Below are 17,634 nucleotides of genomic sequence, written 5' to 3' on the forward strand. Positions count from 1 at the left end.
ATCAGTATCTCCCCAGACCAACAGCACTGCAGAATGCCCTGGGTGGCACCAGCCACTCTGCTCCTTGGGACCGAAAGGTAAACAAACTTCGGTTTCCCCAGAGTGATTACATCCTGGAGACGGCACTGCTTGTGCTCCACCACCAATCCCACCTCTACATCTGGACCTATCTCTTCCCAGCTCCCCTCAGCCCCCTACCTCTGTAGGGGTGGGGAGGACAGAGAAGCGCCAGGGTCAGCCCAAAGGGCTCCAGGGAGAGGGGGCAAGGGGCCAAAGAAGGGGAGGGAGACCTTTCTGGACAAGTCAGGTCCCTGGGCTCCCCACTAAGCTTTGGTTCCCTCTTCTAGGCACATTCAAAAACACCTGCTACCCCCTTGCCAACACCTACACACACATTCACACAGTCCTGGGCAGGGGACAATACTGCTGAAAGATAGTCAAATGGCTTACCTTTCCTTCTCCCAGCTATGGACCATGCTCTCCCCACCACCCCTCCTGACCCGGGCTCCAGAAGCCAGGCAATGGGAGTGTTGGCAGATGGAGAATGTACTGAGCTGTGACTTCCCCATATCCACCCATCCATCCTGAGAAGCAGAAAGTATGATATAGAAATCACCCTTACCCTATAGGGAGGGTCCTTACAGGTGGGGAAAATGAGGCATGGAAAAAACCTGTCAGCATGGCTTAGTGGAATGAGCACAAGCCTGGGAGTCAGTGGATGTAGGTTCTAAACCCGGCTCCGCCACTTGTCTGCAATATGACCCTGGGCAAGCCACTTAATTTCTCTGTGCCTCAGTTACCTCTTCTGTAAAATGGGGATGACGACTGTGAGCTCCATGTGGGACAACTTGATTACCTTGTATTTACCCCAGTGCTTAGAACGGTGCTTGGCACATAGTAAGCACTTAACAAATACAATTATACCATCATCAACATAGTAAGCAACTAACAAATACCATTATTATTATTATTGTTATTATTATTACCTGGCTCAGGATCCCCCAGAGGCAGCCAGAATAGAACCCACCTGCTGCTGCGGTGAGCTGGAATCCAACAATGGGGACAGAACGGGGCCAGGATGGAGGCAGGACGGGGTGATTCAGCACCACTGCAGCAGGTAGTGGCAGGAGGACCTGCTGGCACCAGGGGCACCTAGAGCAGCTGATCCAACAGGCCAGAAGCTAGACCCCCACCCTGTTCCAACTCACCCACCACCATTGTGAACACACCCTGGATCTCATCATCATTACTCTAACCTCACCAACTCTGAAATCTCACTCTCCAACCACAACCCCCTCCCCTGCCATCTCAACCACCCTCTCCCTTCAAGCCAAACCACCCTCTGCCTTACTAAAACTTCCAAGCTCTAGGCACCCTCCATTTATTCCAGGTCATCATGTCCCCGTTGGTCTCCCTACCCAACCTTTAATCTCTGGATTCAGAGACCCACTCCCTCAACTCTGTCCACCCTGTCTATCTCAACCGGATTTACTGTGTTTTCAACACTGAGTGCTTGGGACAGTGCAGAACAAAAAGCTTGGTAGAATGGATACTTGCCCTCAAGAAGTTTACAATATAGAAACATCCTGCACCTCAGCCTCTACAAGTCCAAAACTAAACTGCAAATCCATCTTTCCTTCCAAATCCTCATCTCCAGCTAACTTTCCCATTTTAATCGACACATTATTCCACCTGACTCTGAAGCCAACTTGCCATTATCTTCGAGTTCTCCCTCTTTTTCAACCCCAATATTCAGTCTGTTGCTAAATCCTGTTGGTTTTTCCTCCACACATTTCCAGGATCAACTCTTTCCTCTCCATCCAAACTGCCTCCATGCTGGCCCAGGAACTTTTTTTTTTCATGGTATTTGTTAAACACTCACTATGTGTCAAACACTGCTCTAAGTGCTGGAATAGGTACACATTAATTAGCTTGTAAACAGTCCCTGTCTCACGTGGAACTCACAGTGTAAGCAGGAGGGAGAACAAGTATCCCCATTTTACAGTCAAGGAAAGTGAGGCAGAGAGAAATAAGTGTCTAGCCCAAAATCACAGAGCAAGCAAATGGCAGAGCTGGGATTAGAACCCAGGTCCTCTTGACTTCCAGGCCCAAGCTTTTGCCTCCTCAAATTAACTCTCTTCCCCTCTTCAAAGCCCAACTGAGAGCTCACCTCCTCCAAGAGGCCTTCCCAGACTGAACTACCCCCTTTTCCTTCTGTTCCCCTTCTACCCTCTGCTCACCTCCCCTCAGCTGAGTCCCCTTTCCCTCTGCTCTTCCCCCCTCCCCCTCCCCTCAGCACTGTGCTCATTTGTATATATGACTTATTACCCTATTTATTTTGTTAATGAGGTGTACACCCCCTTGATTCTATTTATCATGACAATGTTGTATTGTTTTTGTTTTGTTCTGTTTTGCTCTGCCGTCTGTCTCCCCCGATTAGACTGTGAGCCTGACATTGGGCAGGGATTGTCTCTATCTGTTGCTGAATTGTACATTCCAAGCACTTAGTACAGTGCTCTGCACATAATAAGCGCTCAATAAATACTATTGAATAAATGAATGAATTTGCCCCTAGACCATGCTGCTTCTACTTATCAATAATCAATCAATCAATCATATTGATCATTATGCATTACTATTGATTACTGATTATTATATTTATCAAGAAAATTAACAATTAACAATTGATTAACAAATTTGTTTAATTGTTTATTATATATTATTATTATTATTATGGTATTTGTTAAGCACTTACTATGTGTCAAGCACTGTTCTAAGCGCTGGGGTAGATACAAGAATCAGGTTGTCCCACGTTGGGCTCACAGTCTTCATCCTCATTTTACAGATGAGGTAACTGAGGCACAGAGAAGCTAAGGGACTTGCCCAAGGTCACACAGCAGACAAGTGGCAAAGCTGGGATTAGAACCTAAATCCTCTGACTCCCAAACCCGTGCTCTTTCCACTAAGCCACATGGCTTCTCTAGGTGCTTAGTAGGGTAAGCGTACAGTGAGCAATAAATACTATTGATTGATTGATCAACTACTGCATCAGCCTTTCTGCCTTGAGTATCTTCCCTCTCCAGTCCATACATTACTCAACTGCCCTGATCATTTATTGATGCTTGTCTAGTTGTTTTGTTTTGTTGTCTGTCTCCCCCTTCTAGACTGTGAGCCCACTGTTGGGCAGGGATTGTCTCTATCAGTTGCCAAATTGTACTTTCCAAGCGCTTAGTACAGTACTCTGCACCCAGTAAACACTCAATAAATATGACTGAATGAATGAATAAGTGAATGAATTATTTTTCTAAAACATCAATGTGCATACATCTCCCAAATCCTCAAAAGCCTCCAATGGTCGCCCACTCTTCTTCACAGCAAGCACAAACTCCTAACCTTTGGCGTTAAGGCACTCAATCAGCTCTCTCTTCCTACTTATCCATTCTCATCTCCCACTACACCCCAGCCCACCCTCTTCATTCCCCTCAAGCTGACGTTCTCACCAGGCCTCATTCTCATTTCTCCCACCTCCGAAATAATACTCTTGCTCTTCCTCCTGCTTGGAACTCCTTCCCACTCCAAATCCAGCAGGCCACAGCTCTCCCCGTCTTCAAAGTCCTTCTGAAATTACACCTCCTCCAGGAGATCTTCCCTGATTCATTTTTATTCCCCCTGGGTTACATGCCTCATTTTACCCACCTCAGTGCTTTTGCACTACCTACACATTTGTGCATTCACAGACACCCAAAGCACTTCTATACATACCTCATGTACCCTATAGTTAGTCATATTTATTGAGCTTACTGTGTGCAGAACACTGTACTAAGCACCTGGGAGAGTATAATACAACAATAAACAGACACATTCCCTGTCCACAATGAGTTTACAGTCTAGAGGGGGAGACAGACATTAATATAAATATTACAGATGTGTACATAATGGTTGTGGGGCTGGGAGGGGGGATGAAGAGAGGGAGCAAATCAAGGTGACGCAGAAGGGAGTGGGAAAAGAAGATATGAAGGCTTAGTCTGGGAAGATCTCTTGGAGGAGATGTGCCTTCAATAAGGCTGTGAAGGTGGGGAGAGTAAATGTCTGTTGGATATGAAGAGGGAGGGATAGGGCCTATAGTTTTATATGTCCTATTACTTAAGCACTAACTTAAAAATAAAGCCACTATTCCTTCTCTTCCTAAAAATTATTTTAATGCCCATCTCTCCTACTTGATTGTAAGTACCTGGAAGGTAGGAATTGTGTCTGCTTAGCTCTCTTATACCTCAATAGGTGCCACACACAGTAGGAGCTCGGTAAATACCACTGACTGATAGAATGGTTTAGGAAGATGGTGAAGCCACGAGGCTGAGTCAAAACAAACACCAATCATTTCCCCTAGCCCAATTCCCAACCTTGGCTAGCCAGATCCCAGGCCAAGCTTGCCCCACCCCAGCCCAAGCTAACCATATCCCAGACTCCACAGGCCCCGCCCTCGCCAACACTTAGCACACAGCCTCTCCTGATCCTGTGGGGTTCTAGTTGAGCCTGATCACAACTGCTATTGAAGTTTGCCAGCAAGGTCGGGTCTAGCTGCCAGAGTGGTCCGCTGCCCGCATCCTGAGCATCCGCAGGCTGAGGAGATAGTAGCAGCTCTCTGCCGTGTCAAGAGCTGTCACCCCTGCCATGCTCTGGGCTCTGTGCTCCCACCCAGCAGCAAGGCCTGGTGCCAGAGGGCCTCTGGATCCAGTAGAAGCCTGGCTCAGGCCAGCCTGGGGCCTCAGAATTCCTCCATCTATCAGACTGAAAAACACAGACACCTTCTGAGGGCGGTGGTGGGGAGCAGTGCTGGGAGGAGCCAGAGATGTTATCCTTGACTCCTCTCTCTCTCTCTCTCTCATTCAACCCACATATTCAATCCATCACTAAATCCTGTCAGTTCGACCTTCACAACATCACTAAAATCCACCCTTTCCTCTCCATCCAAACTGCTACCATGTTAATTTCCAATCATTTATCGTACCCCACCTTGATTACTCTATTCAGCCTCCTGCCCCCAGTCTCCTGTCTCCTCCCACTCCAGTCCATACTTCACTCTGCTGCCAGATTCATTTTGCTACAACAATGTTCAGGCCATGTTTCCCCACTCCTCAAGAACCTCCAGTGGTTGTTCATCCATATCTGCATCAAATAGAAACCCCTTACCATCTTCTCTGAAGCACTAAATCACTTTTCCCCCTCCTACCTCACCTCACTGCTCTCCTACTACAATGCAGCCCACACATTTGGCTCTTCTAATGCTTACCTACTTACCCATCTATCTCACTGCCGGCCTCTCACCCACGTCCTGCCTCAGGCCTGGAACACCCTCCCCCTTCATATCCGACAGACAATTACTCTCCCCTGTTCAAAGCCTTATTGAAGGCACACCTCCTCCAAGAGGACCTCCCCAACTAAGCTCTCTTTTCCTTTTTTCCACTCCCTTCTGCGTTGCCCTTACTCCCTTTATTCATCCAGCCCACAGCACTTATATGCCTCTCTGTAATCTTATTTATTAATATTAATGTCTGTCTTCCCCTCTAGGCTTTAAGCTCATTGCGGGCAGGGAATGTGTCTGTTAAATAGTTACACTCTCCCAAACAATTAATTCAGTGCCCTGCACATAGTGAGCACTCAATAAATACGATTGACTGGTTGACTGACCGATAACCCCTCCCAAGATCAATTTTCTGTCTTTTCTGTCCCTTCCCCAGCCTCAGACCCCTCCTTCCCTTCCCCAAGCCCCAGACACCCGAATTTATCTTTAAACCACAAATCGAAATGTCTCCGTGGCTCCGGGAACCAAAGCCACCTGGATCCACTGACCAGCCAGTGTCGAGGTGGTGTCCTTGCCTTGTCCAAGCAGGGCTCCCCAGAGCCAGGGATCTGGCCAGGGCCTCAGCTTGGGGGGCAGGGGGCTCAGGCCGGGCAAGGTGACAAGAGAAGGAAGAGTTCCAGACACCATGTGCAAGGCAAGCAACCTCCAGCGGAACTCCCGCTCCTGAAGGGTGACTTGCAACATCTATCCCTAGTCCCACAGGGATCCCCAGGAGGAGACCAACATGGGGGAGAGGAAGCAGTGCAGTGGACAGTCCCAAGGGCCCCAGATCTCTGCTGGCCAGAGGGAGGAACCAAGCGATAGCCTCCTGACTCCCTCCTACCTGGGGAAAACAACAGGCATGATAAGTGTTGGAGGGAAGGCTGGAGGAGGAGTGGGCCACCTCAGCCAGAGCAGGGCTACCCCTGGATGGGGAAGGGGAGGCTGGCTGGGGCTGGCTGGAACACTGGAGAAAAATCAAGGCTTCAGCTTTATCATATGGCTAATTGGACCAAGTGAGACACGACCCCTATTTCTTTGACCCCCCACTCTTCTAATTTTGCTGGGCTGTACTTTCCCAAGTGCTTAGTACAGTGCTCTGCACACAGCAAGCGCTCAATAAATACCGATGATGATGATAATGATGATGATGAAGAAGAAACCAAGGAGGGATTTGTCCTGCCACAAGTGCCCATCTAGCCCCAGAGATTTTCCTCTCCCTTTCTGCTCCTTTCCAGTCACTGTGCTGAAACATCATCGATGGACTGGAAGGATCCCCGAGACTCCCCAACTCTCCTAGTCTTCCAGGTCAGCTCCTGCCCAGTGGAGCCAGAGACTGAGAAGCACCTGCCATGCTCCAGTTCAGCTCTGCTCCAAGGGAAGTGGTGCGAGATCAGGAGCCTGGGTCTCGGTCGGCTCGGGCCATTGAACTGTTTTGTGGCCTCGGGCAGGACCCAGCTAAGCTTCCCAGTCAGCTGTCTCCTTCCTGCTGGGTTGCAAGGTGCCCTTCGGGGGGAGGGAAGGAAAGGGGCCCAGGACCAGGGCAAAATCAAGATTTACTGGGCACTCGGGCTGCACCCTAGACTTTCTCACCTCCCTGACACCTGGCAAGCCTCACTCCATGGCATGAACTGTTCCTTCAGTTCCCAACTGCTGCCTCTGAACCCAGCTGCCTCAACACCACTTGCAAAGTTGTTCAATAGTCAGAGCCCCACCACGAGGCTGCCTGGTAACCACCTGCAATATGGTGTTCTCCCCTTTACTTGGGAATGAGGTGACCCAACAAGCTGAGACCAAAAAGGCAGAAAGCAGGGAACAAGTTCCACGAGGAAATCAAGTGGAGCTGGGTGCTTTATAAACAAACCATTTGTCACCTCCGCAACACAGACATACATATACACCCACACACCCACAAACCCACCCACACAAGACACAAAGCCACCCACCCAGTCCGGCTCGGGAAGCATCTGCATCAATGGCCGACTCAGAGAAGAGGAAAAGAGCGTCTGTGAGCGAGCAACTCTTCCAAACACATACCCAACTCCTGTGCCCAGCAATTAGCTCCAGCCCGTGGTCCTGAGAGACGGGGAACACATCCAGTTTCTCCCAGCAGGAGCCTCCAAGCCGCGGGCTCACAAGCTCGGCCAGGCGGAAGGATGCCTGTGTCCGGACCGTGGCCACCTCCGAGCTCCAGCAGAGTCTCTGGCAGCAGAGAGCTGTGCTGTGCTGCTGCTGCTGTTGCCGCTGCTGCAGCAGTGCCTGGTGTTGCTGTCAAACGCTAAGCCTCACACACATGCAAGAGGGTCCCTAGGCAGGGAGTCTTTGTGTCCGCCGTGCTATTTATGGAGCTGCCCGAGTTCCCCAGAGGACCATTACCTGCTGATAAAAGCAGCGAGCAGCTAGCTCTCTGTTCCTGATCTATGGATCGTTTTCAAACCCTTGCATGACTCCTCCAGCCTTGGCTCCCCCCATCCCCCGCCTCGCCCCCCCCACTTTCCCAGCCCGTCCTGCCCTCTGGCAACGGAAAGGAAGAAACCAATTTTAGTTGCTCCTGAAAACAAAACTACATAGTTGTCTTCTAAACTACTGTCATATCTGATGCTACGGGATGTGAAGTCACAACCCAAACCGCCTTTCTTCCTTGTAATTTACCTTTCTGATCTCAGCAACCTTCCCCAGGCTTGTCCCGATCAAACTGGGGAAAATTAAAGATTTCAAGCCAAGGAAACGATGGCTCTTCACCCCGCAGAGGGACTGAATCACAAAGTTGCAATTGCTATACTCACACACACAAACATTTTCTCAGACACACTCTCTCACATTCTCCCCTCTCTGGCACAGACACACCACACCGCACACACTGTAGCTCTAACTATCCAGCATTTGCACAAATGCAGGGTCCTGGCCAGTTGCTCGCTGAGAGCTAGTGTGCCAAGCTTTTGCTGGCCTGGACCCTGGTGGCTTAGGACACTGCTCCCGAGCAAGAGAGGCATCCATCTTTCACACTCAGTGAGGACCTGGCACCAAATCAGCACCTTTCCCATTCGCTAATGTTCCATGAGAGCCAGATATGGTTCAGTGCATTCTGGCTGGGCTCCTTCTGCCTTGGGTGAGCCAGGCTGAGAGAGAAAGATTAAAGTCACAGGCGCTGCTCAATAGAACGAGAGGGCAAACTGACTGTGCAACCAGCTCAATCGACAATCCAGGAAATCCTCTTCTACTGTTAAGCTACTGCAGGTCCACCCCAGGCACCACTACGTGGTGCTTCTGGATGGGAGAGATGGAAAAATAACGGCTTCCATAAACAGTTCAAGAAGGTGCAATAACCACCTGGAACTCCCCACAACCCCACAAAACCTCCCCAGAATTGACTTCAGTTTCTACTCTAAGTCAATAGCCTATCCCCAAAGTCATCTAGCTCAGGAACTGTGGCCGTGGGAGATATTTTCTTGGATCAGCCTGATGTTCCCTCAGTCCGTGACAGCAGCCCCCCCAGAATACTCAGCGGGACCACGTGTCGGTCATCCTCCTCTACAAGGTGTCTGATAGCTCTGCACATTTCAGATGACATGACTCACTCCCTTTCCAGTGAAAAGTTCACTGTCAACATCCTAAATATGATGTGCATCAGGCTGAAAAGTCTCTCACTACCATAGTCTGAGCAAGGACCGCTAGTTCCTGGACTATGCAAACAGGTCCGGACCTTGCTGCTGTTCCCGGCTACTTGGGGGAAACAGATTCCACAGGATCAGGCTTCTGGCTTGTGCTGGTGTTGAAGCTGACACTCCTCAGTTTATGTAAATTTCCTCGTCCATGGAGAGGGAATTTAGGGAACAACAATCACATGTTTACCCTGTACCTCCCATTCCTACTAATTAATCAATCAATCAATGGTATTTATTAAGCACTTACTGTGTGAGGAGCACTGTACTAAATGCTTAGGAATGTACAATACATTAGAACTGGCAGATGCAATTCCTGCCAAGGAGCCGACAATCTAGTGGGGGAGACAAACATTAAAATACATTACAGACAGAGGAAGTAGCATAGTATAAGGTTATGTACCCAAGTGCAGTGGGGGGCTAAGGATGGGGTATCAAAATGCTACAGGAATACAGACCCAAATGCAAAGGTGACACAGAAGTCCCATGCAGGGCAGGGATTGTATCCAACCTGATAACCTTGTATCTACCCCAGCACTTAGAACAGAGATTGGCACATAATAAGCACTTAAATACCATAACAGTAATAATAATTACTAGAAGAAAGGGCAAATTGGATGGGAAAAACATAGGTTAATCAATGAAGACTACTTGGAGGAGATATGCTTTTAGTACGGATATAAAGCTGGGGAGAGTGGTGTCTGTTGGATATGAAGAGGGAAAGAGTCCAGGCAGGGGGGGCAAGACGACAGTGATGAGAAAGATGAAACTGAGATATAATAAGCAGGACTGTTTTAGAGGAGTGAAGTGTGTGGGCTGGGTTGTAGTGGGAGATGAGTGAGGTAAGGTAGGAGGGGCCAAGCTGATGGAATGCCTTAAAGCTTATGGCAAGGAGTTTCTGTTTGATACCGAGATGGATGGGCAACTACTAGAGGTTTTTGAGGAGTGGGGAGATGTGCACAGAATGATTTTTTAGAAAAATGATCCAGGCAGCAGGAGTGAGGAGAGACTGGAGGCAGGGAGGTCAGTGAGGAGGTGGATGCAGGATTCGAGGCAGGATATGATAAGTGCTTGAATCAGCATGGTATAGCAGTTTGAATGGAAAGGAAGAGGGGGATTCTAGAGATTATTTGTTTACTAGCCTTCAATCCAGTCACCTTTTTGTCTGCATCCAGATTGAAGAGTTCTGACCTCAATTTATCCTGATCTGAAGTTGCTCCACCCCCCTGAGCATCCCAGGGGCCCTCCCCTACAATTTCTCTAGCTCTGGTTTTTCCCAAGATGAGGCAGCCAGAACAACACATGGTATTCCAGGGGCAGATGTGATGTGATTTCTAATGGGGCAGAACTGGGTCTTTTGCTTTGTTTCCTATCCCCTTCCTGATGGTTCCCAGTGTTTCCAGAACTACCAGCAAGGGAAGGGAGTCCTCTTCAGAGTGACCAGAGGATTTATGCTGGTCTGCCCTGGCCTATCATAGGGAAAAATACTGATAGCATTAATTGAAGGATGGATTCCCCCCCCTCCTTCCCAAACACCCAAGACTGGCTTAACAGTCTCAGTCAGATGTTCTTCAGGTGCTAATGAGCAACTCTTAGGCTAAGCAGGAGGATGAGAGGGTGAGCTGGAAGTGCAGCTGCGCAGCCTCCTCAGCCTCTGCGGAAGTACAAGGGGGCCCTGCCATAGGCCTTGGCCAGAGGAGGCTGAGGAGGAGGGGGAGGGAGATCCGGGAGGGAGAGTGCTGGCTGGGTGAGTGGCAGGGAGAGCACTGCACTGTGGGGGAGGGGTACTGCTGGACACATGACAATTGGCTGCTCTCATTCTCATTCCCTTGGTTCTCCTCTCTCCTTCCTCCAGCAACCAGCTGGCCAACCAGTGCTGAGGGATATGGGGGTGGGGAAAACGGGGAGATAAATGAGCATCAACAATCAATCATATTTCTTGACACTTACTGTGCAAAGAGCACTGTGCTAAGCACTTGGGTGACTACCGCACAACAATATATCAGACACATTCCTGCCCACAATGAGCTTACGGCTAGTCAATGGCACTGGGGTGAAGACTCTTCCCAGCCAGGCAGTGACCTGGCACAGCAGGATGGGAAGTGCCCAAGCAGACAGGACTCTGGGGATGGACCCCTCAGGGGCCTGCTTTTTACAGCTGAGGTAGCAGAACTCACCAGGACCACAGCTGACTCTTGGGATGGGAGAGGGAAAGAGGCTACCTGGGTTGCGGCGGGGGGGGGCGCTGAAGCAGCATGGAGACAGAACACGAAAGGAAGAAGCAAGTAGGTGAGTCTGTGGTATTTGGGACAGTACGATACAGTAGAGGTTTTTTTTTTAATAGCATTTGTTATGCACTTACTATAAGCCAGGCACTATACTAAGCGCTGGGGCAGATGCACGTTAATCAGGTTGGACACAATCAACGTCCCACATGGGGCTCACAGTCTTAATCCTCATTTTGCAGATGAGGTAACAGACACAGAGAAGTTAAGCGACTTGCAGACAAGTGGTGGAGCTGTGATTAAAACTCTCTGAGTTTCAGGCCTGTGCTCTATCCACTAGGCCACAATACTTCTAGAGTTGCTAAACAGGATCTCTGCCAACAAGAAACTTACAGTTCAACTCAAATCGCTTTTTTTGAGGGGGACAGTGGTTGAGGAGGGGGCCAACCCGAGGTAACTCCCTGCCCTGCTCTCAGGACATTGCCGGCTCCAGCTCCCTACATCCCATAGTCCCTACTCTGGTCCAGGGGCACACTGTGCCCATGGCAGTTGGCACAGTGAGGCGCTCCCTGGAGCTTCCTCTACTCTTCCTCTAGGTCTCAGGGGGGTGATTTTACAGGCCCAGAATCTGGCGACCATCCCTACCACAACCTCTATATCTGGCTAGTTTGCATGCAAAAGTCTCATTTTCCAACTAGGCAGAAAACCCAGGCTTGGGCTAGCTGTCCTCCCTTAACTGTCTGCAGTTTCCGCTGGGGGTGAAAGAGGCTGTGAGCGGTGACCTTGTCCATCCCCCAGACTTTTGTCCCATGTACTTTAGGCCCTAAGAATCCAGAAGCTGTCCCTTCGTGTGGAGACACTGCAGGTCAGTAACCAAGGGTCTGGGATGCAGAACCAGGGCCACTGGGGCTGACTGCCAGGCAGAGGGGAGAGCTACACTTTCATCCCTGCCCCGGTGTTTGCACGAGAAGGACTTTGTGGGAGCCTGGAATAAAATGCTGAAAGGGCATGCCTGGGCATCCTTTTCTGTCTGGCTTAATCAATCAAGCAATCAATGGTATTGAGCACATACTTTGTGCAGAGCACTATACTAAGTGCTTAGGAGAATATAATACAAAGAGTTGGTACACCTGTTTACTATCTCCTATCCCTCTGCTCCCCTGGGTTTTCATGGTGGTGGTGCCCTGACAGCCTTGCGGGTGCCCGCTCAGTCCCATCAGAGCAGATAGGGCCCAGAGCCCTGCCGGCTGCCCTAGCCAGCCCAGGGAAATCACTCACATCACTAGAAAGGGAAGATCGCAGATGAAAGGGCCTAAGGGAGCTCTCAGTCCCATTGATTAAGAGGGTGAACCCATGACAGAACACAGCATGGCAAGCAGCAAGTGAGAGAATCCACCATTGCCCGAGCACTCAGGCAGCCAGGAAATCCAGGGATTCCAGGACCACACGGAAATGTGGCAGCCATTTTGATGGTTCACACTACCAGAGTGAGGTCATGATGGACCCTAAGGAAAAACTGACTGGGCCATCAGGAGACCGGAGATTCAGACTTGGATGCTAGGTTTCCTTTTGAGGAGACAGGGAAGGTGGCACTTTTTTATCCTGTCCTCCCATGTAGCAGGGACAGTGTGCTGCCCCAAGTAGGCACTCGATAAATGCTGCTACTACTCCTACTAGGTGCTGGATGTATCCTGGCAGTAGCTAAAGACTCCACAGCATCTTTATGGTTCTGTTGCAAGCATCCCGTGTCCTGCCCGTTCACCACATTTGCCAAACGGTGTCCTTTCAGTTCCTCCACCTCATCTGTTAGAGAAGCAGCATGGCTTAGTGGAAAGAGCCCAGGCTTTGGAGTCAGAGCTCATGGGTTCAAATCCTGGCTCTGCCACTTGTCAGCTGTGTGACTGTGGGCAAGTCACTTCACTTCTCGGTGCCTCAGTTACCTCATCTGTAAAATGGGGACTAACTGTGAGCCTCATGTGGGACAACCTGATTACCCTGTATCTACCCCAGTGCTTAGAACAGTGGTCTGCACATAGTAAGCGCTTAACAAATACCTATATATATATATATATATATATATATATACCTGTTCCTTGAAGTGTCTCAGATAAGCCTCACATGTCTCAAACTATAGCATCACTCCAGGAACTCTTAGCAGTTATGCCCAGCTCTCAGCAGCTTCTCAGTCACTGCTGCTTTATCTGACCCCCTGCACAGGTTTCACTTGGGTTAGACTATTGAAAACCCCTTTGATATGCTATGGAACACAACTTCCTCAGGAGACCACTCTCCCACCTCTGTTTTCAACTTTCCCACCTCTGGCCTCTTGCTCACCCTTTTTCTCCTATCTGGAACTTCCACCCACTTGAAATCCACCAAGCACAGCTTTCCCTGACTTTAAAGTGCTCTTGAAAACCCCACTCCAGGGGGCATGCTCTTATTAAGCTCCACTTTTTCCGGTTGTGTCCAACCAACCGTCGTCTTTACCATTTATGTTCTAGTGGAAAGAACATGGTTCTGGGAGTCAGGGGACCTGTGCTCTAATCCCAGCTCTGCCACCTGCCTGCTGTGTTACCTTGGGCAAGTCACTTTACTTCTCAGTGCCTGAGTTACCTCATCTGTAAAATGAGATTCAATAGCTATTCCTTTTAGACTGTGAGACCCATGTGAGACAGGGATTGTGTCAGACTTAACTTGTATCTCCCCCAGTGCTTAAAACAGTGCTTGACACATAGCAAGTGCTTAACTAATACCATTAAAAAAATAATGAAATAAAACAAAATAAAATAAAGACCACAGCTTTCTGACCTTCTGCTCTCACCCTCTCAGGACCTGTTCCTTTGGCCCTATTCCAACCACAGCTCAGCTTTACTCTCCCTACCTCTCACACCCCCAGATTTACCCCTGACTATGGCTAACTTCCAAGGGGCAGCTTTCTCCTCAGTTCCTGAGTGCTTCTCCAGACCCAACGGTGCCAAGGATGTGGCATATGGGGCATGTTCACGGCGCCCTCCTCTTGCCACCCCCTCCAACTGCCTGGACCTCCTGAACCTACACTGTTTCCATTTCACATCAGAGCAGGCAGCCCAGCTGCCTGAGTGGACACCAGAGTCCCTGACCCACAGTGTACCCATCCACCAACACGAACCAAGCCCAGACCCCTGCCTGCCGGTCCCAGGTAGGATCATGGAAGGTTCTGGAAAAGGCAATCCAGAATCAGGGCCAGCAGAGAGCCCAGTGTGTCTGGACAACACAACATCAATGACTGGGTCTGCGCATTTTCAATTCCTAACATGTGAGATTCTGCCCGCCCTTGGCAACTCTTCAGCTCTCAGTTCCACCGGGGAGATGTTACTGATTCTCTGCTGCCAGTTTCCTTTCCAGGATGCCTTTAGGCTGCAAGAGGAAAGAGCACAGGCTGGGAGTCAGATGATCTGGGTTCTAATCCCAGCTACCCGACTTGCCTGTTGTGCGACCTTGGGCAAGTCGGAGAAGCAGCGTGGCTCAGTGGAAAGAGCACGGGCTTTGGAGTCAGGGCTCATGAGTTCGAATCCCAGCTCTGCCACTTGTCAGCTGTGTGACTGTGGGCAAGTCACTTAACTTCTCTGTGCCTCAGTTCCCTCATCTGTAAAATGGGGATTAAGACTGTGAGCCCCACATGGGACAACCTGATTCCCCTGTGTCTACCCCAGCGCTTAGAACAGTGCTCGGCACATAGTAAGCGCTTAACAAATACCAACATTATTATTATTATTATTAACTTTCTGGTGTAGACTGTAAGCTCCATGTAGGCAGGGATAATGTCTATCAACTCCATTGTACTGTACTTTCCCAAGTGCCCAAGTGTTTAATACAGTGCTCTGCATACAGGAAGTGCTCAATCAATACCAATGATTAAAACATGGCTTAAATACCTGTATAAATAATACAATTGTTATTGCTGTGATTATTATATTCCAGATTAGATGTGAAGTCCACGTTATACTCTTTTCCCTACAATTCCTTGTTCTACCTGAACAAATGTGATTTCCCTTATTTTTCAGCTCGTTATGGGCAGGGAACTTGTCGGCTAATTTCGTTGTAATGTACTCTCCAAGTGCTTAATACAGTGCTCTGCACATAGGAAGTGCCAAAAAATACCATTGATCGATTAACTTTGCCCCTCTGGTCCACTTTAACTACATTACTTTACCGCTTCTTTGTACTGTCCCAGCTCCAGCTCCAAAGCAGATTCCTATCAGAGTGAAGGAAGAGTCTGAATGTGTTGGAAATCTGGGGCTTATTTGTTCACCAAACCACTCAACAGAGGCACCAGTGGGCACTTATAGAAACTGCATAGTGGCAGGAAACAAAGAAAGTTTCCTCCCAAGGCCGGGGGCAAGTAATCACCCCGAAACCCTTCTCTCCGGGAAGCCATGCAGATGGAAAATCCAGCAATTCCCCGGGGGCTAAGGGGTGGGGGAGGATTGGGTCAATCCATCAATGAGTGGTCCCTGGTGGGGCCACTTTGGTTGGAGAGTGGGGGGAAACCAGTCAGGGATGGGGAAGGAAGAATTGGGGGTTTAGGGTGGCCCATCCCTAGCCATGGAAGTGGGAATCCAGCAGGACAGCCAGCCCACCAATCAATCAATATCTAATCAATCAATTAATAGTATTTATTGAGCACTTACTGTGTGCAAAGCACTGTACTAAGCACTTGGGAGAGTACAACATAACAGAATTAGCAGACTCGTTCCCAGCAATGAGCTTGGAGTCTAGAGGACAAACTAACTGTCTTAGAATCTAGTCTATTTATGGAGTGCTTTCTGTGTGCAGAGCACTATACTAAGCACTTGGAGAGTACGATACATTACACAGATCAAGTAAATTTCTGCCCTGAAGTAGTTTACAGTCTACCAGGGAAAACAGACACAGATAATTTATGGGCAGGATGAAGAAGAAAATGGGCATATATACATGAGTATATGTCTAAGTAGGTTCTTTGTGGGCAGAGATCTACTCGATCTATGTGCTACTACTACTACCTCTACTAATGGTATTTGTTAAGCGCTTACTATGTGCCAAGCACTGTTCTAAGCACTGGGATAGATACAAAGTAATCAGGTTGTCCTGAGTGGGGCTCACAGTCTTACTCCCCATTTTCCAGATGAGGTGACTGAGGCACAGAGAAGTTAAGTGGCTTGCCCAAGGTCACACAGCAGAAAAGTGGCAGAACCAGGATTTGAACCCAGGTCCTCTGACTCCCAAGCCCATGCTCTTTCCCCTAAGCCATGCTGCTTCTAATGTATCAGACTCTCCCAAGTGCCCTATCTTGGGTGGTCGACAGACACACTTCTGGCTCTGAGCCTCCTACTAGGCCCACCGGAACTCCAAGCAAGATGATCTAACCCTAACAAGCCCTGCTCCAGACTGCTCACTAACAACTGGCCCTGGACCAGGAGCCAGGATCCTCTGGGACTCTAGACTGTGAGCACTAAGAAGGGAGTTAGAAGAGAAGAAATGGAGGCAAGTGTGTACAACAGATGGGCAGAAGGGAAGGAACCAACAGAGCATAAGCTGCTGAGGACAGTGATCGGGGGCCACGTGGAGACAGAGACTATGTCCAACCTGATTGACTTGAATCTACCCCATTGCTGAGAATGGTGCCTAAATAATAATAATGTTGGTATTTGTTTAGCGCTTACTATGTGCAGAGCACTGTTCTAAGCGCTGGGGTAAACACAGGGGAATCAGGTTGTCCCACGTGGGACTCACAGTCTTAATCCCCATTTTACAGATGAGGGAACTGAGGCACAGAGAAGTTAAGTGACTTGCCCACAGTCACACAGCTGACAAGTGGCGGAGCTGGGATTCGAACTCATGAGCCCTGACTCCAAAGCCCGTGCTTTTTCCACTGCACCACGCTGCCTAAATGGAGAAGCAGCATGGCTTGGTGGGTAAGATTACGAGCCTGGGAGTCAGAAGGACCTGGATTCTAATCCTGACTCTGTCACTTGTCTGCTTTGTGACCTTGGGCAAGTCACTTCACTTCTCTGGGCCTCAGTTACCTCATCTGTAAAATGGGGATAAGCGCATTCTATGTTCAAACTGATTTGCTTATATCCATCCCAGTGCTTAGTACAGTGCTTGGCACATAGTAAATGCTTAACAAATACCATTATTATTACTTATATTATTATTATGAGTTCTGGGCCTTACCGTCACCCCAACCCCAACCCAACCTCACTTGGCTGCTGTTTTCCCTGCTGTGTGGGCAGAAAATGGCAGAAATCAGATGTAGAGCAGCCCTTGAAAATAATAATAATTATGGTATTTGTTAAGTACCTATTATATACTAAGCACTGTACTAAGTACTGGGGAAGACACTAAATAACCAACTCCATTATATTGAACTCTCCCAAGCGCT

The 17,634-nt window shown here is 49.0% G+C and overlaps 1 protein-coding gene across 2 annotated transcripts in view; it reads right to left on the minus strand.

Moving 5' to 3' along the window:
* RGS3 (regulator of G protein signaling 3) overlaps positions 1 to 17,634 on the minus strand; it is a 92,923-nt gene that overhangs the window by 40,912 nt on the left and 34,377 nt on the right. The window contains exon 1 of one of the 2 annotated variants that reach the window (XM_029063203.2): positions 7,379 to 7,733. The exons of the other annotated variant lie outside the window; for it this stretch is intronic. The gene's annotated coding sequence lies outside the window, so the exon portion shown is untranslated. Of the gene's footprint in view, positions 1 to 7,378; positions 7,734 to 17,634 lie in introns of those variants that run through there. 2 annotated transcript variants of the gene reach the window in all.

Source organism: Ornithorhynchus anatinus, chromosome 4, assembly GCF_004115215.2.
Source record: "Ornithorhynchus anatinus isolate Pmale09 chromosome 4, mOrnAna1.pri.v4, whole genome shotgun sequence".
Taxonomy (NCBI): Eukaryota; Metazoa; Chordata; class Mammalia; order Monotremata; family Ornithorhynchidae; genus Ornithorhynchus; species Ornithorhynchus anatinus.